The 24,884-nt window shown below is 47.3% G+C and overlaps 1 protein-coding gene across 2 annotated transcripts in view; it reads left to right on the forward strand.

The window, feature by feature from the left end:
* Positions 1–2,327: 2,327 nt before the first annotated feature.
* LOC103316518 (protein PRRC2C-like) overlaps positions 2,328–24,884 on the forward strand; it is a 28,087-nt gene continuing 5,530 nt past the window's right edge. For both annotated transcript variants that reach the window (XM_016988034.2, XM_031929719.1), the window contains exon 1: positions 2,328–2,585. The gene's annotated coding sequence lies outside the window, so the exon portion shown is untranslated. The remainder of the gene's footprint in view (positions 2,586–24,884) is intronic.

The raw sequence follows: 24,884 nt of genomic DNA on the forward strand, positions 1-24,884 counted from the left end.
GGACTTCTCGTAGACTGTCATCATGTCTTTGTGAAATATCTAGTGAATAAAAACAAACAAAAAAAAAAAAGAAAAATTAATCATGCCTACGTTCATTTTCAGCCCTTCCAATATCACATCTGCTCGCACTGCACTTTATATCAATTAAACTCGAGCCCACCGCGCGCGAAACGAAGTTTCCATAAGACCATGGATGTAGAGCTCAACAGCACAAAGTTTTAACGTAATAATAATGAATCCAACACACTTTTCAATTAAAACTGCGACTCGGAACTGCCCGGCGTGTGTCCTAACCCACTTTTTTCCTCCTTGTCATTGCACTGCTAAAACTTTCATATCTCGCTGATTTATCCGCGGAGAAACTCGGTGACCCGTTGCAAGGAGCTACTCGCTCGCGAACGATGAAACTCAAAAAGTGCGAGAGAAGTCATGGCGGCGCTGTGCAGCACCTCCGCATGTCTCGTTCGCTGCGACTCTACGAAATTTAATTCCAGGAAGCTTGTTCCGAGATTACGGCCGAAAATCGTCAGTTTTTATTGCCGCCAATTTTCTAGAAAGTTTCGCACAGACAGCGCTACGCCCCGCGAGACGCTTTTAGCATTTCACGGGTTACCATATTATAGCGTTATCAGCTATGCGATGTGCGTTTTGAAAAAGAAAATAAGTACATCGGAGAGTGAATTCAATTACCTCCGCGGCTGGAACACGCAGTTATGACATACACGCACATACAATGACATGTTCCGGCACGTCCACTCGCGTTCCTTTCTCGCGCTCTCGAATTTTTCCCGCGTTCGAGAATGAGACCGAAAATAAGTCACAATGGCTTTTCGACAAGGAAATTTGCGTCTAGCCAATTATTATCCCGTAACGTTTCTTTTTCTTTACGATCGCGTAACTCCCAAACGCGCTTATTTTTATTCTCCTACGGCGAAACGCCTCGCGCGCGACACGCCGAAAGTCTTACACTATACTGGCAATCAGCGTAAAAATTGAATGTGTAATTTTAATTTCGTTAGGTACTACTGCCTTGATATATTTTACGACGTCCGTAGCGAGAGAGATATTGCAGTATAGTGCAAACAAGTTACAAAATAAACATCGGATCTTTGCGCAATATCGCGCACACTCTCCTGCGACGATTCTTTCATACATATTCCGCATTTCACGCACGGCGCGCACGCGTGACCCAAAGCTCCTCTGTGTATATAGTACACACGCGGTGTATTACATCAATTTTCGATTTTTTAAACTCTGGCGAGTATTATGGGTATAATTAAGTAATCGCGTCGACGCAATATACGAATGGGTGCGCGGACGATAAAATAAAACGGCGTCGCGTGTCAATCCAAAAAAAGGAAAAGGTGGAACCCTCGTGCCCGAGCGCTTTATTTTTAAATCGCATCGGTTCAACGGCCCGCGAGTCGATGGGTATGCACTTCCCATTTTCGATACACATCGCGCGCGGGCTAAAAGAAAAACAAATCACTTTCACTCGTTTCAATAAAACTGTACCGGCACATGTACATGCGCCGAGAATAGCTCGCTCTGCTCTCTTTCTCGCAGTAAATACGAGGCAGCTTACACGCGCGGCACGAGGAATTTCCCGAAATCAAATTACAACAGGTCATTTCCACACGCGAGATGCCCGGTAGCGATGATGACGAATCGCGTCGGCTGCATCGCTATGTGACGTACTTTTACTAGCGTAGCACCGATACCGTTACCGTTTGAGAGAGTCATTGCGGAGACATCGAAACGAAATCTCGCTGCGTTTCGCAATGGAAAGCCGATGGATCGCTATCATTCGATTTTCGCGCCTTAGCTGCTTCCCAATAACGATCCCGGAGTGAATTTTCGCCCCGACCCGGAGCGTATAATACACACCCCGAGACAATGCGCGCATAATACCGCGAGTCCCAATTCCAATCCGCGCGGCGCGACGCTCCAATACACCGCCGCGCGAACACGTCCCCTGCTTTCCATCCTATATGTCCATACATATCCCAATAGGTATATAAGTATAACTTTCATCATACGCACGCGCGCACGCATCGCACACAAATCGGAGTGATTCGAATGCTCGCGCGCGCGTGCTACGGCCGCAACGAGTCGATTCACGGAAAGAAGGAGGTGGAGAGTCGGTGAAGCCTACTTTCTTTCGTGCGGCGCTACGGGTGGGGAGTCAGAAGGCCCAAGAGTCTCTCTCTCTCTCTCTCTCTCTCTCTCTCTCTCTCTCTCCGTCTGCGTCTCCGGAGGAGGTATACCGACTGGCGGGCCCCCCCCGAGGAAAGAAAAGTCGCGGCGCTCGCCGTCGAACGGACATGCTAAACGGCCAGTGAGTCCCAGAACCGCGGAGGACCAACAAGCCGATCATCTCCGAGTTGAAGCGCGATTGGAGCACGCACGAGCTGAATCGCCGTGCGACTTATTGTCTGGTGTTTGTTCTTCTTTTTTTTTTATCTCACTCTCTACTGAAGAACTTTTCGAGAACATAGAAGTATACATACCTTGTGCGCCGGAGCAGAGATCGGAGAGTGTGTGGTTGTTACTTTTAGTGTAGGAGTCGCGGATATTCTTCTGAGGTGAGTTGTCTGGGGAGATTTTAAATTTTCGCGCCAAATGCGCGCGAGGAGAAGTTATTGGCGAAAGTTGAATTTCAAAAATATTTTTTTATGACACTACGGTATCAGCATAAAAAATTTACGGGACAACTCGATGCAGCAACCTGTTCTCGTCACCGAACGCTTGCAGCGAAATTCATCGCTAATTAAGTAAAGAATCGGCTTGGAATTAAACGATAATCTTTATGCGCGAGAGCAGCGAGAAATAGGCTAATTACTCGCCGATGCATTTCGAGCGGGTTTAACTTACACTAACCTCTTTCCCTCTCGCATTCTTAATCAGCCGATTTCCATAAAACACTCTTTCCGCCTTCGAATATTTCCGGCGCGTAATCGATCGCCCGATAAATCAGCCCGAATTACATCGCGGTAACGAGCAACGTCACGGAATCGAAAGTGAATTTGTGAAGTCGATCGAAAGTGAAACGCACATATTCAGTCTCCGCATTGCTCGTCTCCGGCTCTTGTTTTCCATTTGCGGCGCCGACGAGAGATCTCTCGCGCAAAAAAAGCAAAAGTTACGCGCACCCGATTTTCGGCGCGAAAAGCGTGGGCAGCCGTTCAGAACCGCGTGTCTGCTTGAAAAATTCAAATGCGCGCGCGAGCACATCTCGACCAGCCGCGAAGATTCAGAAAGCGTGAAGCGCCACAGCCGCAGTCTCCGATTATTTTTATTCCGTGAAACTATACTCCGACGCGTGGATATACTTGTAAGATGGATCACCGTCGGCTACTAAACTAGGATAACGATCGCGATGAGTAGGTCAGCCGATTTCGGCCGATCGCTCAATTGTGTTTATATAGGGACTGTATAACATGTGTGTTATTCGATCGTTAATCATATCGCGCGTAGATGGACACTACGAGGCGATGAAGCGCCGACTGATCGTGGAAGGGAAAAGCCGGAAGCGCGCATTATAACGGCGATGTAGGTTGCGCAGCAGCAGGAGCTCGTTACACTTTGCGCTGCAGGCCGCTGCTGCATCACACGTATACGTCTGGCTTTCGTTCCTCGACGAAGATACTCTTGTGGCGCGCGTTTCTATTTTTGGTTCGTTTGTTTATTGCGATCTGGGTTTATGGGTGTAGAGCCGCCGAGAGCGCTCAGCTCCGATCTGGACGACGGACAGTCTAAATAGAGCTGCGGTTTCGCGATTGATTGCGCGCGCGCCGTATCCCGAAGTTTAAATTTCGCGCCAAGAATTATATACGTATAATAATATCAGGCGGTGCTCACTGCATATGGGCATATATTACAAGAAAGTTTATGGTGATTAGCGCCGTGTGGAAGAATAATTGAGAATGTGCCATTCGTCATTCGGGAATATCGAACGCGGCGGGAAACCGGGTTACGCGTTTCGGAACGAGCGCGCGTTTATAAGTTCGCGTAAAATTACGATCCTTCGAGCTGCAAATTACGAAAGCTGTGCTGCATTATCGTTGCCTAAAACCAGTTAATCTTACACACAATACACATAAGGCTTTCCGAAATTTCGCAACCTAGCTGTTCCTGCGAAAAATTCCTGGCTTGCGAGCCAGATCACTTCGCATCAGTGCGAAAATTTCATACCACCCGTAAAAGTGCAGTACTCAACGTGTCGCGAATACGCTACAAGTATACGCGCATTATATAGGTCGTGCGACGCGTCGTACGTGTGCGCCCAACACACTCGCGTAATACCAGCGGTTTACAGCGTCGAGCGGGTCTCTTCACGGGCCAGAAGCTTCGTGTTTGGGTCAAAAGCTCGTAAAAGCTTGCAGGGCGTTGTAAAAATCTTCGAGGCGTGCTTTGCAACGCGGAAAAGGAGGGGCCAAATTGGAGACTGCAGGCCACGATCATCGTCCTTGCCACGATCTCTTCGCAGAACGCCGCGGACAATTACTTATACGCCTCGCGAAGCCTGACGCGCGTTATTTTTATTGAACAAATGTATAACGCTTTGAAGGAGGTGATCAATCGAGTTGCCATTCCATTTATCAAAAGCAATGCTGCAGCATTCAGGGAATCTCGAGAGCTGCTCGAAATTCACGACGTACATTTTTTATTCGATTCGAAGGGCTTCATGCATATGCGATTAATTCCGAGCCAATTATGCCGTTATCACGGAGGAAAAACCGTGAATTTTCGGGCTGCGGTGAACGCGCCGGTTCAGTGGCTGGAACAATGGGCAAACTCGCTGCGCGTGTGATTATTACGCGCGTGCATCAGGCTCCTTCGGAATAAATGGGGCTACGCGATGCTGCGGATCGGAACAACGGGGAGAAAGTGCTTCGACCTAGTTGTTAATGAATTCAATTCTTTTTTTTCAATTAATTTCTCGAATTAGGAAAATGAATTGATTTTGTTTTCCTTCGGAAACAATGCCGCAATTAGCATAAATTAAGGAAAATCTCGACAGCGTACTTTACTTTCTATTGTTGTACAGGTAGCTGAATGGTTTACTCTTGGGAGAGGTACTTTTAACATTGATAACTGCGTTGCACTACAGAACTGTATAGAAATTTGAGAAGCGACGTTGCTTGTCATTCGTCGAAGTTTGATTGATCCGAAGAGAAGTTATATCACATAGCTGACGCGTCGAATGGTGTACGATTGAGCAGACGTGAATAATTCGAACAAAAGGTATTATCGTTATAGCTGGCATGATAAACCACGTAGAGCTATGGTTTATTGTTCGCCTGTGTATCTGAAAGATTATATCGTTGGCTATAATTGCGGAAGACGCGTATAAATCATCGCTTTACATTATAATTTCAATTAATCATTTATAATTACCGCAGGCTAAAAACAGGTCACTGCTGTATGACCTGCGTGAAATAGTATATTGTGTACCAAGGGCGTAACGTGGGCTTTTTTAGGCCGAGTATGGATTTTGCAGTACGAGTTATCAAGGCGAGTTAGCGAGAGCATTTACGAGCCGCAGACGAGTACTGCAAAATCCACAAGGCCAAAAAGCCCACTTAGCCCTTGCTGCACACCATATTTTATGTAACGCGCGGACGTATTTTCGCGTTTTTTCGTACGTGTTAAGAGGGACTGATGTGACTATTTTTTGACAGGGCAACCGTGCTCTTGTCTTGTTCAAACTTTATATAAAATAAATAAATAATGCAAATTTATCAAGATCAACTATTTTTTTTAAATTACAAAAAAAAATTTTTGCGGGCAATAAAGACTTTTTAGCGAGCATTAAAGGCCATTATTGCCCGCTGTTTGAATATGCGGGCAATAAAGGTTTTTATTGCCCGCTAAAATAACTTTTTTGCCCGCCGGTCAAAAAAAGAGTCACTTTAGTCCCTATTAATAGGTACGAAAAACGCGAAAATCGTTCGCGTGTTACATAAAATATACAAAAGCTTTGGCATTGAACATCTTCTCGAACAAGTTTATACTATATAAAATCTCTTCCGTCTCCCCAACTTCCAAAAGCTCTCGCTCGACTCCGATTCCCGCAAGAATACAATCCATCAAAAGTCCGATTCACGAAAAAGCTCGGCACCGCGCGCGACCAAATCGAAGGAAGAACATAAAAAAAGTTCAAAAAGTCAGTGCCAGCCAATCGCTTCCACTTACGGCAAAACTCGGCCGGCGCGCGCGTTCTCGTTCGTACAACTCGGCGGAGAAAAATAGCCGCGGATAAGTGTATAAAACGAGCGCGCGGTTTCTCTTTTCCGCTCGGCGCTGACGAGGAGAGTATACATACTCATATTCCGCCGACCGATACATCAGCGCCGAGTCGACGTAGCGCAGAGTGGCGCCTAATCATTTCTCCCTGCGGCTCGTAATCTTTATTGTTGGGCCGCAATTACATCACGCGCGAACAAAAGAACTCGCCGGTCGGAAGTTACAGCGCGTATGTGTGTGTGTGCGTGAGTGTGTGTGTGTGTGTGTGTGTGTGTGTGTGTGTGTGTAGATATACACGCGGCCGCGCGAGCGAATTCATTGTATTATACACGGAGATCGCGCGGGCGCGTTATGAAAGTGCGAATAACGTTATAATCGACCGCGGGTGCAGCAGCGTGGATTAATTTGCGCGGCGATTCTTTTTCTGCGAGTACCCCGCGCAGATGTCGAAATGTAAAAAAAGTCGTCGCGCTGTATAAGACGAGATTCGGCAAGTACACATAGTATTAAGTAATTGGATCATCGGGCGAATTGTTCCGCGACGCCGTAAATTCGAGAGTTGCGCAAGCCGGGCACGATCCGACTGCCGAAAGTTGCAAAGTATACGCGCATACCTATATCTATAAAAAGCCCAGCGGGGTATAAGCCGCAGTTGTGAAAAGTGTTCATAACTTGGCGATTTTCGAGTCGAGGGACGCCGAAAGTTACCTAAAGTGTAGATTGAAAAGCAGTATAGGTATATACTACTGTAGGACATAGTATCCGCGACTCTCGCTAAACTTCTGCGAAAATAAATCACGATTTATTCCAGCAATATAAGAAAGCACATCTCGCGCCACCACCGGCGGCGTATTCTGCTGAACGCGATCAACCCGCGCGCGAGAAGAATTCCATCGCGCCGAAGGAAATTCCAGCAGAAACGATTCGAATAATGCAAAATTAAGCTCCCGCGCGATGACTTCCAGGAAGAAACTTTCGTCGGACACTTTGCTCGCCTCAACCGAGAGGGAAAAGAAAATAAAATCGCGCGAGATTTCGAGCTAATGAGCCTCGGAGGTTCACTCGCCAGCGCAGTCGTAAAGTGCCGATGTTAATTAAACGGAAATGAGGCTCTAAATGCGCGCCGCGCGAGAGCTTTTGCGCGCGCGCGGGAGAAGGGAAATTAGAGGTCGTCGTGCCGCGCAGGCTGTATAACAATTGCGCGACGCACGTGCTTGCGGGAATCGAATCACGCTCGGGCGAACGCGCTTTTGTCGCCGCCACACGTATGGGAGAGCCTGTGTCCTTTATGCGAAGGTTGCGCTGAAAGCTACCAGCGATATTTTTGAACGGTTGCTTTCACGTTGATCTCGAGAAACTTTTATTTTTTTAAAGAAAAGCATTTAACGCTAGATTCGCGACGTTTGTGCAGCGCACGATGACGGGAAAAAAACGGCTTCGAGAGGGTATGCAAACTTAAGGCACGAGTTTACCTCGCCGTCGTTCGTGCGCCTCCACGAAATTATCCCTCGCTTTGACAATTTCAGCTTGAAGTTTAGTGGAAATTGTGTAACATGCTTTGCGAATTCCCGCACAGCTCCGCCCAATTGGCATTACCATAGCGAAGCGCTGCATTTTACATCGCGTTTATGTATATATGCGAAATTCTACAGGAAAAATGCCATTTTCTGGTTGGAGAAACCGAAAAAACAAATGTGGCACACTCCCGCAACTTTTTTGTTCTTATTGTAACCACGTTCCAACATCGAAAAAGTGCCTTGTGACACTGTTTTCTAGGCCCTTCAAAATCGTCGAAAAATAGCCATTGTTCAAGGGCATGCACCTAATTCATAAGGACACAAGCGGAAAATGTATTACGGTAAAATGAAAGAACGGGAATAGAGTTTCAATTTTAAAAAATGCGTTAAAAATGTTTGATTTGGTCAAAAGTTACGCACAATTGAAAATGCGGAAAAGTCATGAAAATTGCAGGATTTTTTGAAGTCAAGAAATTTGTATCGTTTTTCATGATTTTTCTGCATTTTCAATTGTGCATTAGGTGCATGCCCTTGAACAATGACTATTTTTCGACGAATTTGAAGGGCCTAGAAAACAGTGTCACGAGGCACTTTTTCGATGTTGGAACGTGGTTTTGCATGGTTCTAAACATGTACCGATACCAATAAGAACAAAAAAGTTGCGAGAGTGTGCCCCAACATTTGTTTTTTTCGGTTTCTCCAACCAGAAAATGGCATTTTTCCCGTCGAAATCCCCATATACACGCTGCCAACTTGCTCCGTAAATATCGCAGGGTAGAATGAGCCTCCAGTATACGTATTATAGATGCGCAAAGGTAAACAATTTTGCCGCTGCATCGAAATCGTCGACCTACTTTCACGAGGAACAGTAAAAAAAATATATTAATTTCGACGCGTATGCCTTTTTATTATCACCGCGAGATAATTCTTATACACTGCGGTAAATCGTAAAGATTTTTTATCACCCCGTAAGCTAGCTGAATTCGGACAATAACATTTTTTCCGCGCTCCCTAATCACGCTCGTACATAATCCTCCCGTATTCATTACAGACCCGCGTTTGTATCCAGTCACTCGACACTTTTCTCCGCTTTTTACTGGTCGTTCCGCGCCGGCTTCTCTCTAATCAAAGCGCGTGCGCACGGGGAAAAAATTTATAAAACAATGCGCCGCGAGATTCTTCCCAGCTCTGCCCCTTATGCTGTGTATGAAAAAATTGCAAAAGCTTATTCGCGGCTAATCGAAAAAGGCAACGAGATAAAAGCTTTATATTCAGGTGCGGAAGTTTATGCGGAAGGAGAATATTCATGAGTATCGCGGATCAACGCGTCGGAAAGTGATGGTTAAAATTAGTCTCGTCAATATATAACTCACAGCTGCATATTGTGGATCGCAAAGATTTCGAAATAATTTTCTGCGCGACGTTATCCCAAGTTCCTCGCGCGCGTTACGCAACTTCCTGCAGTAGCCAACACCTCCCCAAAGTTTCGGCGAAACTCGTAAGCCGCGAATGGGGTCACGACCGCTCTATATAGTATACACAGCCCCGCGAGTTTCGTCCTGGCGATATAAGCAGCCTCTCCTCAGTAGAGAGGAAGCTTCCCAAAATCCGACGGATTAAAGGCTTGATCCTCGCCGAGTAGACTCGTTTCGCTCGTTTTAATTAGTGGCGGCCGGCGCTATAGATTCTATCGCGCGGCTTCGTTAATTAAACAGTTTTCAATACAGCCGAGCGCGCGCGACCGAGCCCCTTTGCGCAGTTTTCAATATCCGATAGTCCTATAACGTCTCTTCGTCTACGGGCGGAGGGGAAGCTGCGGTTATTCCTTCGTATTTACTTTCGCGGCGGCGCAGCTATGCGCTCGCTCTTCATTTCTTCTTCCGTGGAGTATCCCGATGTTTAACGGCTCGGGCTTCTCTCTCTCTCTCTCTCTCTCTCTCTCTCTCTCTCTCTCTCTCTCTCTCTCTCTCTCTCTCTCTCTCTCCCTTTCTGGGTATATTTTTCCACGGGACTTGTTATACGAGCGCTGAACTTTGAGCTTGCGCGTTCTTCTCTGGAAAATTGCTTTGATGCGGCTGCCGCCGGGATTTCGGTGAATAATGCGCGGCTTCCGAGTTTTTGCTCGTATTTTCCAGATGACTTATTGGGCCAGATATATAGGCATGTTATGCGTTATACAGCTGTAATTTATATGTCTGAGTACCCTTTGATACTCCTGTTGAAGAAATGCTCGATGAAAGCAGAACAATAATTCGTATCTGTCATGAATAATAATTACTATTTAACTTAATGCCGTACACGGGAGCGTATTCATTAATTCTGATGTGCTTTTATTTATCGGTACGAGTACATTTATCATAGCGATTAATCGCAAATATAATGGATACATTATATAAATTAGATCGAATTCAATCTCGTATAAATCGTACATACATACTCTGTTGCATTCATTATGAAAACCAGCTACAGAGGCGTATAACTTCTCGCTCGTCCGCCCGCGCGCTCATTAACAGATGAATACAAGCACGGAAGAAGTACAGCGAGCAGCTGAACGTGTGTACAGACTGTGTAGTTGAGAAAACTGCACCAAGTCGAGTATGCGAGTCGTAACGCTTTAAAAAAAGCCTATGTGGAGCAGTCCGCGGTTTGCAACCGAGCAAAATATATGGAGGGCTTGATACTATAAAATATTACATTTTCGAATTCGTTCGAGAGCGTCGGGGAAAAATTACTGCGGCCTCGATAATTAACGCGCATTTTGGCGGCGAGAGCGAGGAGAAAAAAGAGGAGAGACGCTGGAAAATTGGAATTTCTCGATAGCGCGGGGATCGATGGACTTTTTTTCGACTCCCCCGCGGCATCGTTTGCTTTTTTCACAGGCGTTTTCGTTATACACACTGGGTTGCGCCGCACTGATGCTGCACATTCAATCAAGACTTTATTGACGTTCGGTGAATTCGAAATTTCGTTCGCTTGCGTGGTTTAGCTACGATAGTCTTTCCCTCGAGGAAAATTCCGTGAATGTAGAGACGATTGATATCTTCTACGAAATGAAAAGCAATGAGAATAAATACACGTCGCAGCTGTATAACATGAGGCGAATATGTTAAGCGATACGGGCGTAGTGTGTCGCGCATCTCCGGGGTGAAATTACACGTCGCCTAAGCGACGCGGACGTATAATTTATACGAGGTTAAGGCATCGCTCTCGATTGAATTGCGCGCGTGCGTAAGAGAGTATATACGATCAATCGAACGAATACAAATAACGCTCGAGCCTACTGTCCTCCATGCGATGTGCGCTCTTTTCCGGCGGTTTCTCCGCGCCTCGACTGCAGTTTAAACAGACCGATTAACGAAGCGAACTGCGAGTGTCCCTTTCATCGCTGTCGCGTCGCGCTGTCGATATTGGACTTAACGATCGGTAAACGTCAAAACAGGAACATCGCGGCTGTCCCCGATTCCGAAATTGATCCATCAAACTTGTGTGTGCAGCCTATAGGCAGCTCTCTCGCCTGACTACATGCGCGTAACGGAAAGTCCGGCTCAAATAAGCTAATCGTCGCGGGGAAATCGCGGAGCCGCAGAGAGATAGCGATGGCGCGAGGGATTTGGCGGCCGTGGATTGGAATTAGTATGCATTGTGCTCGCGCTGCTCGAATTAGCGGTATAATAAGCAGCTGCGCTTATAATCTTTGCGCAGGATTCTCGAGGGAAAACTGCAGCGTTGTTCTTGGAATTATAGTCGCCGACGATTATTGTACCGCTTGATTGATAAATCTCGCCCAGAATATAGCTGAGTCGTCCTCGCGAACAAAGCATCCGAACCATCTGTGCAAGTATACAGATACAAACCACTGGCAATTCGATCGCGCTAATCGGCTCGTTTACGCAATAACACACAGCGGCCCATCATCCGTCATTTGTCAGCCTCGAAAACGTATGAAAACCCGCGCGACGGGCCGTAATCGCTTATACGACGGCATTCAGGGTCGCCCACTATACGTCGCTGTGTGTATATCTGATGTAACACTTTCGAATGGGACTCGCTCGAGCATCAGAGACGTTAAACGCGCCCATCGCAGATAAAACGCGTATAACGCGCGCGCGAATAATTAAAAGCGCATTCGCGTCGTCGCCGCGAGAGATGCGCATCTCGCCGGGATTGCGGTATTTTTATACTCCGGCATTTTTCGGAACGATCGCTCGTAAAAGCGCGCGCTGAACAGTTGGAAGAGGATAGTGCAGGGCTATAGTGGGCAACGTTGCGAGGAGGATATGTCGGCGGCTTTTATTAATCGAGGCACACATTGTTTCAAGCGAAGCTCAAACTTCGAGAATACAAGGTTGTCGCTTGAACTCGCTGCAGTTGTAAAATAAAATAGGAGTAGTTCTGGTATACCAACAGCGAATATATATGTATGCACAATACGGTTTTAGAAACTCCCTTATACACAGCGTCGGGAGCGTTATTAATTCGCGCCGCCGCGACCAACCGTGTACAGTGAATTTCTATGCTTCTGTGATAAATAACCAGTCGTACTTTCCCGGAGAAGAACGGCTGCGCCCGTCTTTGGCTTGAAAAAATCACCGAGTATACCTATAGTCTCTCGCGGCTACAACAGCTGGTGTCGCTTTCCCGCGTGCGGAATGACTCGGCGCTCGCTTAAACGCGGCTCTCCTTATTAATATCGCGTCGCACGTGCTGCATTATATACACGTATATACATGCGTCACAGTAGGTCAGCCGGAACCGTCATCTCTCGCGCGACTTGTCGAAATTCGCCTTGATCGAGAGCCGTCAGGACGAAAAATCCCGTTATTACGGTTCCACTCGCTCGCTCGCGCGTTGATCCTTCGCTTTTCTTTTCGGACTCGTAAAATGGAATTTTAAGCATTGCACACTTGCGGAGGGATACGAGAAAGATGGATTGCACTTCTGCATCGGATCCAAAGAGAGGAGCTGCCGTGTATACGAAGCGCGTTCGAACGTGACTTTCGTGCAGCCTCTGCTATCGAGCGCACGAGAGAGCGTTGTTTGCACTTCGCACGCGATAGAAAATCGCGTCTATCTGCTCGAGGAGAGTCGAATTCGATTTCTACTCGGCAGAGACGATTGTCGGCGCGCCTCGTGTACACGTCTTTATCGCGTTAATTGCCTCGTGATTATTAAGCGGCTGCCCGTCAAGGCGTTAAACGGTTCGTACATTCATCGCGCGGTAAAAGTTATAACAACAATAAGCCGTAGAGCTTGGGCCGTAAAACGCGCGGTTTTCATAAGAATCCTCCCAAGAATATTATGCAGCTTAGTTAACACGCCTCGTTAATAACAAACAATTTTCGGCGAGCGCGTCTATTTCAAAAGCGTAGTCGTAAAAATATTCGGCATACCTGCGCCTCGAGAGTCCGCCAAGCGCGTCTTAATCGCTCATTGTCTTACACCTCGCTGTCCCAGTCCAATTATGTCAGCCGCCGAGAGTATAGGTATATATTTCCTCTCCCGCGCGCAGCTATGTGCGAGAGAACGTATAATACACTCGCACGAATTGCGCAACTCCGCTAGGAGCTAACGGCCGTAAATAACCGCCCAAAGAGTACGTATACCATCAGAGAGAGGATCGTTATGTCCGCTACTACTGCTACTGCGAAATGTATATTACGATATGAAAAATCGGGAGCATATAATACATAAAAAGAATCGAATTTTTTCGCTGCGCTGCAGCCGAGAGAGATTTTTAGATTTAGATTTAATTGTTTTTTTATTGTTGTACATTGTGTTGTACATATACAATTATAGTATATTATAAAAAGAATAAAAATTTTGTGTAAGGGTGCTAGTGCGTGTGAAGAGTGTGAAATGGAATGAAGTGAAATGAGATGAACGAGAATGTGTGTATGTTTGTGTGATGTTTATGTGTTTTCCAGATTGAAGAAGTAATTTTTAGCTGCTTGTTTAAAGTATGATATGGATAGTGTGTTGCGAAGATGAGATGGAAGGCTATTCCAGAGGTAGGAGGAGTTGATGAAAAATGAATTCTTCAGCGTCTCCGTCTTGAAGAGAGAGAGAGAGAGAGGGGGGGGGGGAGAGACGCGCGCGCGCGTATCTGCATCGGGAGAGAAGAAAAGAGAAATATCGGGGAGGGAAAGTAGGCCAGAGCGCGAAGGAGCGAGAGAGCGAGTGAAATGACGAGAGCTCGACGAGAGGACGGAAGGAAGCAGAAGCTATATAATACTCGGTGACGAGCCCCCCGTCAACGGCATACACATGACAAGAGAGAAAGAGAGAAGAAAACGTCAAACGCGCGCGTCGCTCTGTGTATATAGGCTTAGAAAACGACTTCGACGTCTGCGCATACGGAATGCTAGGCGCGCGCGGAAAATTAGCTCCGAGGCGTCTGTGCTTCCGTGAATGTGGAGTATACTTTCCGTTTTCATATCGATCGCCCATAGCAGCACTGCAGAGCGGAGAGGAATAACCGAGAACTTCATTGGCATTTTTCACTTACAGGCGATAGCGTTATTTCATCTTTCGAGGGTATATATCCGCGCTTTTTCGAGAAGGGAGAAGGTAATGCCGCACATATAGTCTGCGCGGAAAATCGTCTCGGAGCGTTGGAGGAAAGTCGGATAAAACCAGAAATGACTCACTCCCGGCTGATCGTCCAATCTCACTTCTATGGCTGTGCGCGCGTATATTCTGTAAAACTAGTTCGATTACGTATACGAGCTGGCTTCGTTACCCACTACAGCGAAACCGAAGTTTCTCTTTTTCAGCGAGCGAGTATGTATATATACGCATACGCGAGCCAAATTGCGGAAACGCGTGTGCGTTATATATCCAGTGCGCGGCGGGAGAATTCAAAGTATCGTTTAATACACAACTTTTCAGCCGCTTAACACCTCTCGCGAGATAACGACTCGGTTGAGAAAGATTTTCCCCGTAAACACTTGCTGCACTATATGCCGACGAGAAAATTAAACACAACAATAACGCTATTGTTGCGAGCGCGCGCGCGCGCGAAAAGAAACGTTCTTTTTTCTTTCCTGCGCTTCGCTATCTGGCCGATGCATCGTGGATTTACGAGACTGGCGACGTGAAGGAAAAAAAATGACTCCGCTGAAATTCCACCGCGACGACGAGAGTGAAAACGCGCGCTCGAGTTCCTTCTTTTTTTCTTTCTTATCCTGCCTCTCTCTGTCTCTCATTTGCACTTCCGCTCGGACGCGGAATCGATGCGCGCGGGCTTTTCATTTCGCGCGCCGGCGGACTTTCAATTTAATTACGGCTAACGAAGACACATTAATTTCTTCGAGCAAAATTCGCCTCGCGCGTTACAGCCAATTAGCCTAATGGACTCTCGGTGCTGATCGACGCCTCGTCTGTTAGCGTCGTCGTCGTCGTTGTTGCTAAAAAAAACCTCACCTCGTAAGTCCGTCGAGGATACTTTCTCGATTTGTTTGCGCGTACATGATATTATGGCCTGCACCGAATCACACCCGCGCGTTATTTCGCTATACAAGTAGGTCGACTCGCGGAAAACGGTGGCGACGCAGTAATTGTTTCGCTACTATCTCGGCCGGTCTTTACGCTCCATTATACGGCGTGTGAAATGACGCGGGACTTTGATCGATTTCCGCGATCAGCCTCGTTTGTCTCGATTAGACGCGAGCCGGATAGCGGAGAAAGAGAGAGTAGTGCAGCGCGTGACAAAAATGATTTATTAACGAGCCGGCCTAGTTATATGGAGGCCGGTCTTTTTATGCGCGCGATGAGCCCTCCGCGAGCTGTTGAATCGCTGATTCGGCCCCCTCGCGCTTCACACTGATGTATATATACTTTTTTACGATATATAGGGGATGAGTATAGGCTCATCGATATATCGTGTGCGTCTTGCGTAACTTTGCAACGATACAATTCGAGTATGCACGTGCATACGTGCGACGCATCCGGGAGAGGGAAAAAAATCAATTTAAACCAACAACAAACATTCGTTACTGCAAATAATCCGTGTAACACGAGGAGATGGGGAGAAAGCCCCGGAGGAAAATCCGCTACATCAGGTCCCGCATGTCCGCTGGAAAAAGTTCGCTCTGATAGCATCGCGTACATCAGGGGAGTGATAAAGCCGAGAGCTATATTCCCTCTCGGGCGCGCATTCGCCAAAACTGCCGCAATTTTGGCTTCTTCCTACGAAATTCGTATACGAAATTAGTCGCGGCTCGTCCGACTAATTTCGGCTAATGCCTCTCGGCTCGAGTTAATCATAACACACGCCGCGGCCGAAATCAGACGTGAAGAAGAAAGTTACGCTGACATTTTATTAATTCTCGTACGTTCGAATGACTTAATACGCGCAGCTCTCTGCGCAAGAGCACACGTTTCACAAGACCCCATCATGTACAGTTAATCATTTTTAATGGGCAATCCTTTATCGGACTGCCCAATTTGACGTTCACGTAATTCGCTCACAAGAGAAAGAAAGATTTACCTGACGCAAGTGCTAGAAGCACAGACAAACGCCGGCGCTTCAATTTCCATAGTCTCATACAGCGTGAAGTGACCGTGTAAACTTTATTCGCTTCCGAAAGACCTTTTCTCGTCGCCGCTTTGTCGAAATGTTTTTCCCGCGCTCTCTGTGTGTACCTGTTTGCAAGGGTTGTGTGCAGCTAGCAATTTGGTCAAAACCCTTGTCGGAAACTCTTCGAGGACTTGCGCCAACAGTTCCTTATGGAAATCCACTGATCTCTCGCGGCCCGTGCGGTAAGCACCGGCGAGTTTTCGAAAACACACGAGTGAGAGAGATAGCCCGACAAGTGCTGGTCCTATTATACTCGCGGCTCTGTTTTTTCGTAAACGAAGCTCGTTGGACTCCAGGGCGTACGAGTAGGCTCGCGTTTTTTTTTTAAGCGTACTGGGCTTGTCGGAGCTGCGCTTTAGTTGGATTACTCTTCAGCGCGCGGGATGCGCGCTTTCAAGGTAATTGGATAGCCGCGCAGCGAGAGAGTGCATATATATATATATATATATATATATATATATATATATATATATATATATATATATATACATACCGCGTCCACGTTTACTCGCGCTTTTATAGGGCTTCGATATTATTACACTTTGTAAACTAATCACGCTTTAGCCACCGATACTTCGAAAGCACTATACTTCTCTATTTTACAAGCGCGATGCTCTTCTTTCCCGCACCGCGTATTGGGCCTCGATCGGATTCTAAGCTTTACCAGATCTTCTGTATTCCTCTCCGTTTGCATTGCGGTCCAGCATCAGCAGTGTGTTATTGCGCTAGCGAAGCCTTCCCCCTTCGAGAGCTATCGCGCATTGTGGGTTTTGAAACACGGGATTGGAAATAGCCTTGTATATTGTAATATGTAATCAGTGCGAGAGTCATTGCAGCCGCGCACTTTTTCATCGCTCTAGAACGATAAAAAAAATGGACGAATCATAATCACGCCAATATAACAGCCTCGCGAATGTTGCAGAAACCGATATTTTCGAGCGTATAAGAGTACACAAACGGAGCGATGAAAATTATATTGCTAGCAAATTGTAACGAGAAAAATAATACTCGGCGTACGCGTCGGAATTGCCCAAGCGCACGAGTCTCTTCTTAAAGGATTTTTCTTTGCATTGCACAACCGCACTTGCTCCAGATCCGATTATCCATGTATTCGTCTACTCAATGCGCGCGAGTGCCGTTTAATTCCCGCAGTGTCATAATAATTCTCTCTCTCCGTCTCGGCATATAAAGTCTCGACGCGCGGCGGCCCGCAACTCTTTTTCGCGAACAACCGCGCCTTCATCATCATACTTATATTTTTACACCCGCGCGGTCGTGATCGCACATAATATTATACCTAGTCACGTATAATAACTTCCGAGGCGCTGCGCGCGTGCATTATCTCGACTCGAAAAACTTTAACGTCTCCATTCGCGGAGCATAGCCGCCGCTGTCGTCGACATAAACGGACATTATAAAACCTCGGAGCCTGCTCTCCTGCATTATGCAATCGCGTGGCAGTCGCCGAAAAAAAGCGAGCGCGCGACTCGCGCATACCAATCACAGTCGTCCTTGCGGTTATATGCACGTTATATTCTGTATATCCTTTCGCGCAGCTGTGCACAGCTTGCGGTTGTGCGCGCATCAGCCGTTAAGCGCCGCGTGCTGGGCTTCTCCTCGAGCATAGAGGGTGCTGCGAGATACCTCTTATTTTCGCGCTGGAAGCGCGAGTGTATTATACACATCGTAGCAGTATAATTACTCTTTCCCAGCTCGTATACGAAAAGTATACACACGTTGCGCGGCTGAGCTGGCGAAAATAAAAGATGAATTTCTCTTTGTGTTTTGTAAGAGCTATTTTTCGCTACGTACACACAGCGCGGTGGCGCGCTCGAACAAAAATCTGGAGCGAGAGATCTCGGCCCGAAAGAACACAGTGTAATCTCTCTCAGCTCTTTCGGCGAGTGTTTAAATAATTCGCGAATTATGCAGCAGTAGGTGTGTACGAGAGTAGAGGGAAGCAAACGCGGAGCATTTCCTTCGCGATGTGTTTGCAACGGTTTGTTTTTGCTCCGCGGGCCCACACAAATATTTCCATTTCCCAGCAAACGGATGATCCTACCAACGAATGCATAATCGAGCGCGACTCGGCATTGATTCACCCGTGCGATCATACCACCAAACTGATTATTCGTTTCTCCGCCGGCAAACTCACGGCGGCGATAAATCCTTCACGGCAGCTCCAAAAAGAGATTTTAAAATTCAGCTCGCGTGCGGCAAAGTCCGCGCATAAGTAAACGGACACGCGGCGCGATTAGAAACTGCAACTGCGCGATATCCACGGCAATGAAAGGCGCAAATGAGCGGGAAATTTGTACTATATTCCGAGCGTAGAAAGTCCATCGAGATCCCATCAAACTGGAGCGCGCCTTACGCCCACGTACGCGCATCTGTATATATATATATAGCTGCATCAGGCTTCCCAGAGAGCTGAAAAGCGAGCCGAGTTTTCTGCGCGCGCTGGAATAGCATCACGTACTCGAACTTGAACGCTATAGCTGACAGCGAGTTTGACATATATACAGTACACTTAACTCTCGTCGCACAGCGTTCGCTGAAGTTCCGAGAGGGAATAAGGGCGGGGTCTCACGTACACGCGAGCATTACAGAGTTTGCGCTGCTTGCGACGGAATTACCTATATATATGCAATAGAAGAGGCCGTGAAAAAATATCATATATGTACACGAGTGCAGCGCGCGAATCAAGTGCTTTCCGCAAGCGCGTGAATAACCAGGGAAATATTGGAAAACTCGAGATTTGACGATGAGTTCGAGAGCTTTCTGCGTTATTCTCTCTCTACTTCGCGCGCGCTGCAGCCAAACCCGAGGATTTCGTCAGCAGACAAACACAGAGCCGCTTCCCCCCGGGCGCGCGGATAATTAAAATCCTCTTTAAAAGCGCATTATTATCGCGATATTATACTCCTGTACGCGCCGGACGCTGATGATGAATTACTGCGAAACGCGAATTTCGCCAGTCCATCACGCGAGCGCCTCTATATACAATGTATAGGATCTACAAGCGTCGTTCCTCTGTATATCCTATACACACACACACGCGCGCGCGCGCGTCGACGTCAAAACCCACAGCGCGGCCTTATACACGCGAAATATAATGATAATCGCGCAGGCCTAGCCGCTGATCGGTGTCAGTTTCACTATCCATCCGCCGTTGCGGCACCTGCTCCGCGTTATATACACTATAAAAGTACCGCGCGCGCGTACACGAGGGGCTGCATAATCAGGGGAAGCTACGCTCGCGGCAATCGTCGAATGGCAAATATCGCGACGCATACGCGATTGATTAATGAGGCCCGGGCGAGTATGCTCTGACGCTGACATAAGGGCTATGGGACTAAGCTCGCTGTGCAGAGAGTGGAGATTACAAATTTATCGAAATCCGTTCAGCTGTATAGGCGAGGAATTCATTTTACTTATCGCGACGAGCTTTTATACGGCTCGCGGAATTGGGTCGCTGCGCGGCCCACAAGAGGTTCAACGCGCTCGCGGTGAAAGAATCGGAGCTGTCGCCTATGAGCAGCTCATTACTATACGGTGTGTATTATAGGAGAAGCCACGGCGGCGGCGACACGTCGCGTAAGGAATTCCCTCGTTGTCGGCGGCTCGAATGAGAGACGGCCGCGCCGCGAGTGAAAGGAATAACTTGGTTACGCCGCTTATTTTCGGCTACGCGCGCACGCGACGATCCTCGTTTTTGTTGTTTTTTTTTCACCACGGCCGAGGAGAAAAGAACGTGATGCGGTGTAGTGCGCCGGTGAGGAATTTGAAAAATGACTTTTGCTTCTTCGGACGTCGCCGTGTTTATCTTTCGGTCGAGACTTACACTCGCACGATTTGCATTTCGAGTGCGGTTGTTTTCGCGCGCGTCACCATCAATCGGTCCTACATGCTCGGCCTTCTTCGGATCGAGAGTCGAGATTAGGCTCACGAGGATTATTATTATTGTGCGTATTCTATGCGGAATAGATATTATTTTATCGTTGGCGCTGTGCGAGAACAATGACTTGCCGGAACGAATGCGTGGGAGTGATTTGTAATTAAAAGCGAATAATAAATGAAAAATGCATAACAATCCGTGAATATAACGCATATAGCTGAAGTATACATTTGAAATTTTAATACTCCTCGAAAGTTCCTCGAAAATTCCCGCTAAATCCTCAAGAGGCAAAACTTTCGACTGCGAATCCTTTGCCCGCATAGGTATATCCATAGGCGATCTTCTGATGTATAATATATAGGCAAAAGACAGCTGACGCGGATGATAGAAACAGCTAACTTGGAAATATGACGCAACGCGCATATATTAGAGAAAGTAGTTTTTATTTCAATATAAGGCGCGCCGCGAATAAAAAAGCAAATTCGCATAACACTGTATATAGGGGTCATTGACGAGGTATGTCGCCCTCGAGAAAGTTTGTCGCAGATCGTCTTATTGTTGTTCTGGCGCTTGTGCATGAAGTAGACGCAGCTCGCCGGATATAGTGAGGTAATCCGTAATGAGATCGAACGACGGTACTGAGATGGAAAACCGGTTTTCCGCGTGTTACATTATTATACAAGAACGCAGATTTCCTGCAGAAATTTCTCACGATCCGCATGAACTCGCGTTTTGATAAGCACACGCTCAATTAACTCGCAAGTCGTAATATTCGCTTTTCGAGTATAGTGATACAAGGGCTGCTGCGTAGAAGCTTCTGCAATAATCAGCTTTACGATGACGAGACGTTGTAATTTCGCTGCATCCGACTATACGCTCCCGGGAGGTTTGATACCTGATGTATATGAGTATACGGCGGTGTATATATGGAACAAATTACTCGCTCCAAAGTTTGACAATCCCTCAGGAATTAATCCCGCCTGACCCTCTTATGCTTGCACTATACTCCTTAGAGTTTATTTTTCATTCGCCGCGCGCAATAACGTAACGCAGTATCGCAGTTGGCATAGGCCCATCTCGCGATAGTAAAGCCCGGCGCGCACGAATTGAACCATTACTCGAGTGTAACGACTGTGATTTCACGCCGAGTGCCGGCGCGATGCACATAGCGCGCATGCGTGCGCTGCATGCTCGAGCAATCGACGACCTTCATTTCCAGTTGCTTCTCTCGATTAAGTGGAGCACTTTCACTGCGACCGGCTCTACGCACGCACACACGTGTGTGTGTGTGAGAGAGAGAGAGAGAGAGAGAGAGAGAGAGAGAGAGAGAGACGCTTCGCTCTCGATAACAAATTCATTAATCACGCGTGGCCTGCAGCGAAAAGATTTTTTCTTCTCTCTCGGCCTATCGATTATTAACACATCATTTTCACTCTCTTCGCGCGAGAGCTCGCGGATTCTTTAGGCTCCGGTGCGGAGACAAGATAGGAGTATCATCTATCGCTAACGGAATACGTGTCAGGAAGTGAAAGTGTGCGCAAAAAATTGAGGATAACATGTTAATTTATTATATTATATATGTGCAGGATTCAATTAGGGTATTCGACACGCAAATTAGTTTCGGCAAATCAATTATTCGCTCATATCCAAACGATTTTCAAAACACAAAGCGCAAAGTCAATCTGCATTCATCAGGATCGTTAAGCGTTTTACCGATAACTATTTCGCGCAAACGGCTACTATGTACACGCGTAAACGATAAGCTTCCGCGCGCGTATGTAACGTCTCCTCTTTGTCGCGCACGGGATGATAAACCCCGTAATGAATATCTATTCGCCTCAAAGCGCACGCGTATAGCAGCGCTATTAGCCTTTACTTTATGGACTGTAATGCAACGATCCTCTATACACACATTATAGGTGCCTTTATGGCGAAACTTGAACGCATCTGTACGTCCACTTGTCCATTTCCGAAACTGCCGAAAAATCCTTGCCACACGTTAAAGCCGCGGTTTACGTTCCGCACGAAAGAGACTGCAACGTACACGGCGCGTCATTATATAGATTGCGCGAAAGCGGCATTGTGTACGTGTCCGACGGCAATTATACGCGCGTATACATATATACACCGCATATAAAATACACAGAAGCGCCGCTGCACTTCCGCGCGGTTTTCTCTTTTTTTCTCTCGTCGTCTCTCTCAAACGAGCTTACGGCGTTTCGCGAGTCGAGGCCTTAACTTATATATCGGACCGCGCGATCATTAGAGCGCGCGCGAAAATATGAATGATTGCCGCATGCCGCAGCCGCAGGCGGAACTATCGTCTCGCGTATCGCGGCCGCGCGTACGTCGTATACGCGCGCAGGTGTGCTGTACTACGCGTATTATGACGGGGATGTGCGCTTGTAGAGGTGCGCGCAGTTAAGAGAGGGAAAAGATGTACCGGCGAAGAGTTGATGGAAAATGCAGGGTAACTAGAACTGCAGACAAATTAAACGGCAGAAAAAGCCCCCGGGGTATACTGCGCGCGGGGAAAATAGAGAGGATCCGATTGCGGAAATTACGCTATGCTTGTAGCAGAGAATGTGCGATTATCGATCGAGGATAAGTATAAAATCAATTCAAAGACGCTCGGCGCGTTAGGAAATACTCGTTTCACGGAGCGAACTCGCACACGCCTCGGGTGCAGCGTTACGTCACGCGCGACATTCTTCGCGCGCTTATAACGACTACTTCTTTATCTCCGCGCAGTTTCGCGCGCTCTCTTTTCCTTTCCTATATATGCCCCCCTGGGAGGAAAATGTAGAGCCTTTCGAGGTAAAACTCGCCGAAAGGTAAACATCCTGCACTGCATGGGAAGTGTTTTATTACCATCGGCTATCCTTCGGTTCTGCGTTACCGTTTACGGCCCTATTCTCATTCCGTTGTATATATATACATAGTATAAACGTGTAGTAGGCGAACCCTTACTTTCCGAGTGAAATAGAGGAGCCATTACTCTCCATATACGTGACGTTATTAAAAAGTTTTCGCACGCGCGGCGCTATACGTATTCGGAGCACACGTCGACACAGAGCTAGCGCTGCGGAGAAACTAGCGCGTAAAGGATCTTCCTCTTTTCATACATTAAGGAAATGGAATTTGCCGTACGCGAGAGGCGAGATCGTCGCGTGAGGCAATTACCTAATGAGTTTCACCGGGCCATTATGCACGTCTCTCTCTCTCTCTCTCTTCTCTCTCTCTCTCTCTCTCTCTCTCTCTCTCACTCTTACTCTTCCTGCGAGTTGAATAAATTATTTTTCCGCGGTAAAGAGCGGACTCCTGAAACTGCAGTCGTCGCGTGCGACAACAATGCTCTCTTTCTCGCTGCTGCGCACCTATTATTATACACAGCAGAGACATTTCCGCGACCGCCGCCGGCAGAAAGCTTAACGAATCCGCACAGTTCCCAAACTTCAGCTTTATGATAAATAAGAGAGTAGATTGAGCTACACACGAGCGGCGCATTGTTCGTATAATTGTCTCTGCGAAACGGCCGTTTTATCGTGCTTTCCGAAGGCGATTCATCACGCGTAAAGAGCTTTCGTACATGCCTACGAGTGGACTGAGTAGTTTGCCGGTCAGCTATTTACTCTGGCGCTTAGGTTACGCTGGCTGTTCGCGCAGAGGCGTTAAACGAGGAAGAGACGACTTAATGAGAGCTGCCGACTATTAATCCGCTGATTACTTCCGTATATTCTTTGAGGCTCGCACACTTTGGCGCGAGGTTGCGCTTGCTTGCAAACTAGCGCTGTGATGAGAACTTTCGTAATTTATCGCGCGGCCGCGGACGAGGAATCCCTCTTGATCAAAGGCTTGAGCGAATCTGATTACCTCGAACTTATCGTCAGAGCTATTCGAGTTTTTGATGAGTTTAAACGGACCACGGCAGTCGAATCCTCGGTGTTTATAACGAGCTGACGAAAGCGAGTCTGTTCTGGCGTAATAACCCAGGAGTCCCGAGAAGAAAAAGTCCCCATTCAGAGCTCCGTGTATATCGGCTGATTTTCTCACGCCCATAACTTCCTCCGCGCACTCTTACAAAAGTGTCGCGACGCGCAAAACGTTCGCACACAGGGCATACTGCATACTATATAGAGCTGCGAAGTAGGTAACTCGTTCGAAATTGACGGGGAGCGGGAGTAGATAGGCGATAGTTCGCGCAACCGACTATATATCGATTATTTAGTAAACCCCGCACTCGACGCCCGCAAGGATAGTTTACGACTCCTCGGCGTATAATAAACGAGCCGTTGTCGCCTTTGCCAAACTCCGTTGTGTGCGGCGCGCGCTCGGATAAGTTTACGGCTTTGCGAGAGAGCTGCGTGAGCAGCAGGTAAACTGCAGATAGAGAACCAGTCGCTGGAGCGTTTAATCCGTGACCTATACCTACTCGAAAGGGTCTCGCTGTAATGGCGTAAACCGTAGGACTGATCCAAGTTGAATTAATGGAGCGATGTCTGCGAGATCGAGAAAATACGCCGGAATGAATAACGAGAAAAGTTCGCGGCCGCTGGAAATTCCGATCGATCGGCACGCACTCACGCATATTTGATGGAGGCGACGTATATACGACGCGCGCGAGACGGCTTGGAAAGTTTCT

Source organism: Nasonia vitripennis, chromosome 4 (assembly GCF_009193385.2).
Source record: "Nasonia vitripennis strain AsymCx chromosome 4, Nvit_psr_1.1, whole genome shotgun sequence".
NCBI lineage: Eukaryota > Metazoa > Arthropoda > Insecta > Hymenoptera > Pteromalidae > Nasonia > Nasonia vitripennis.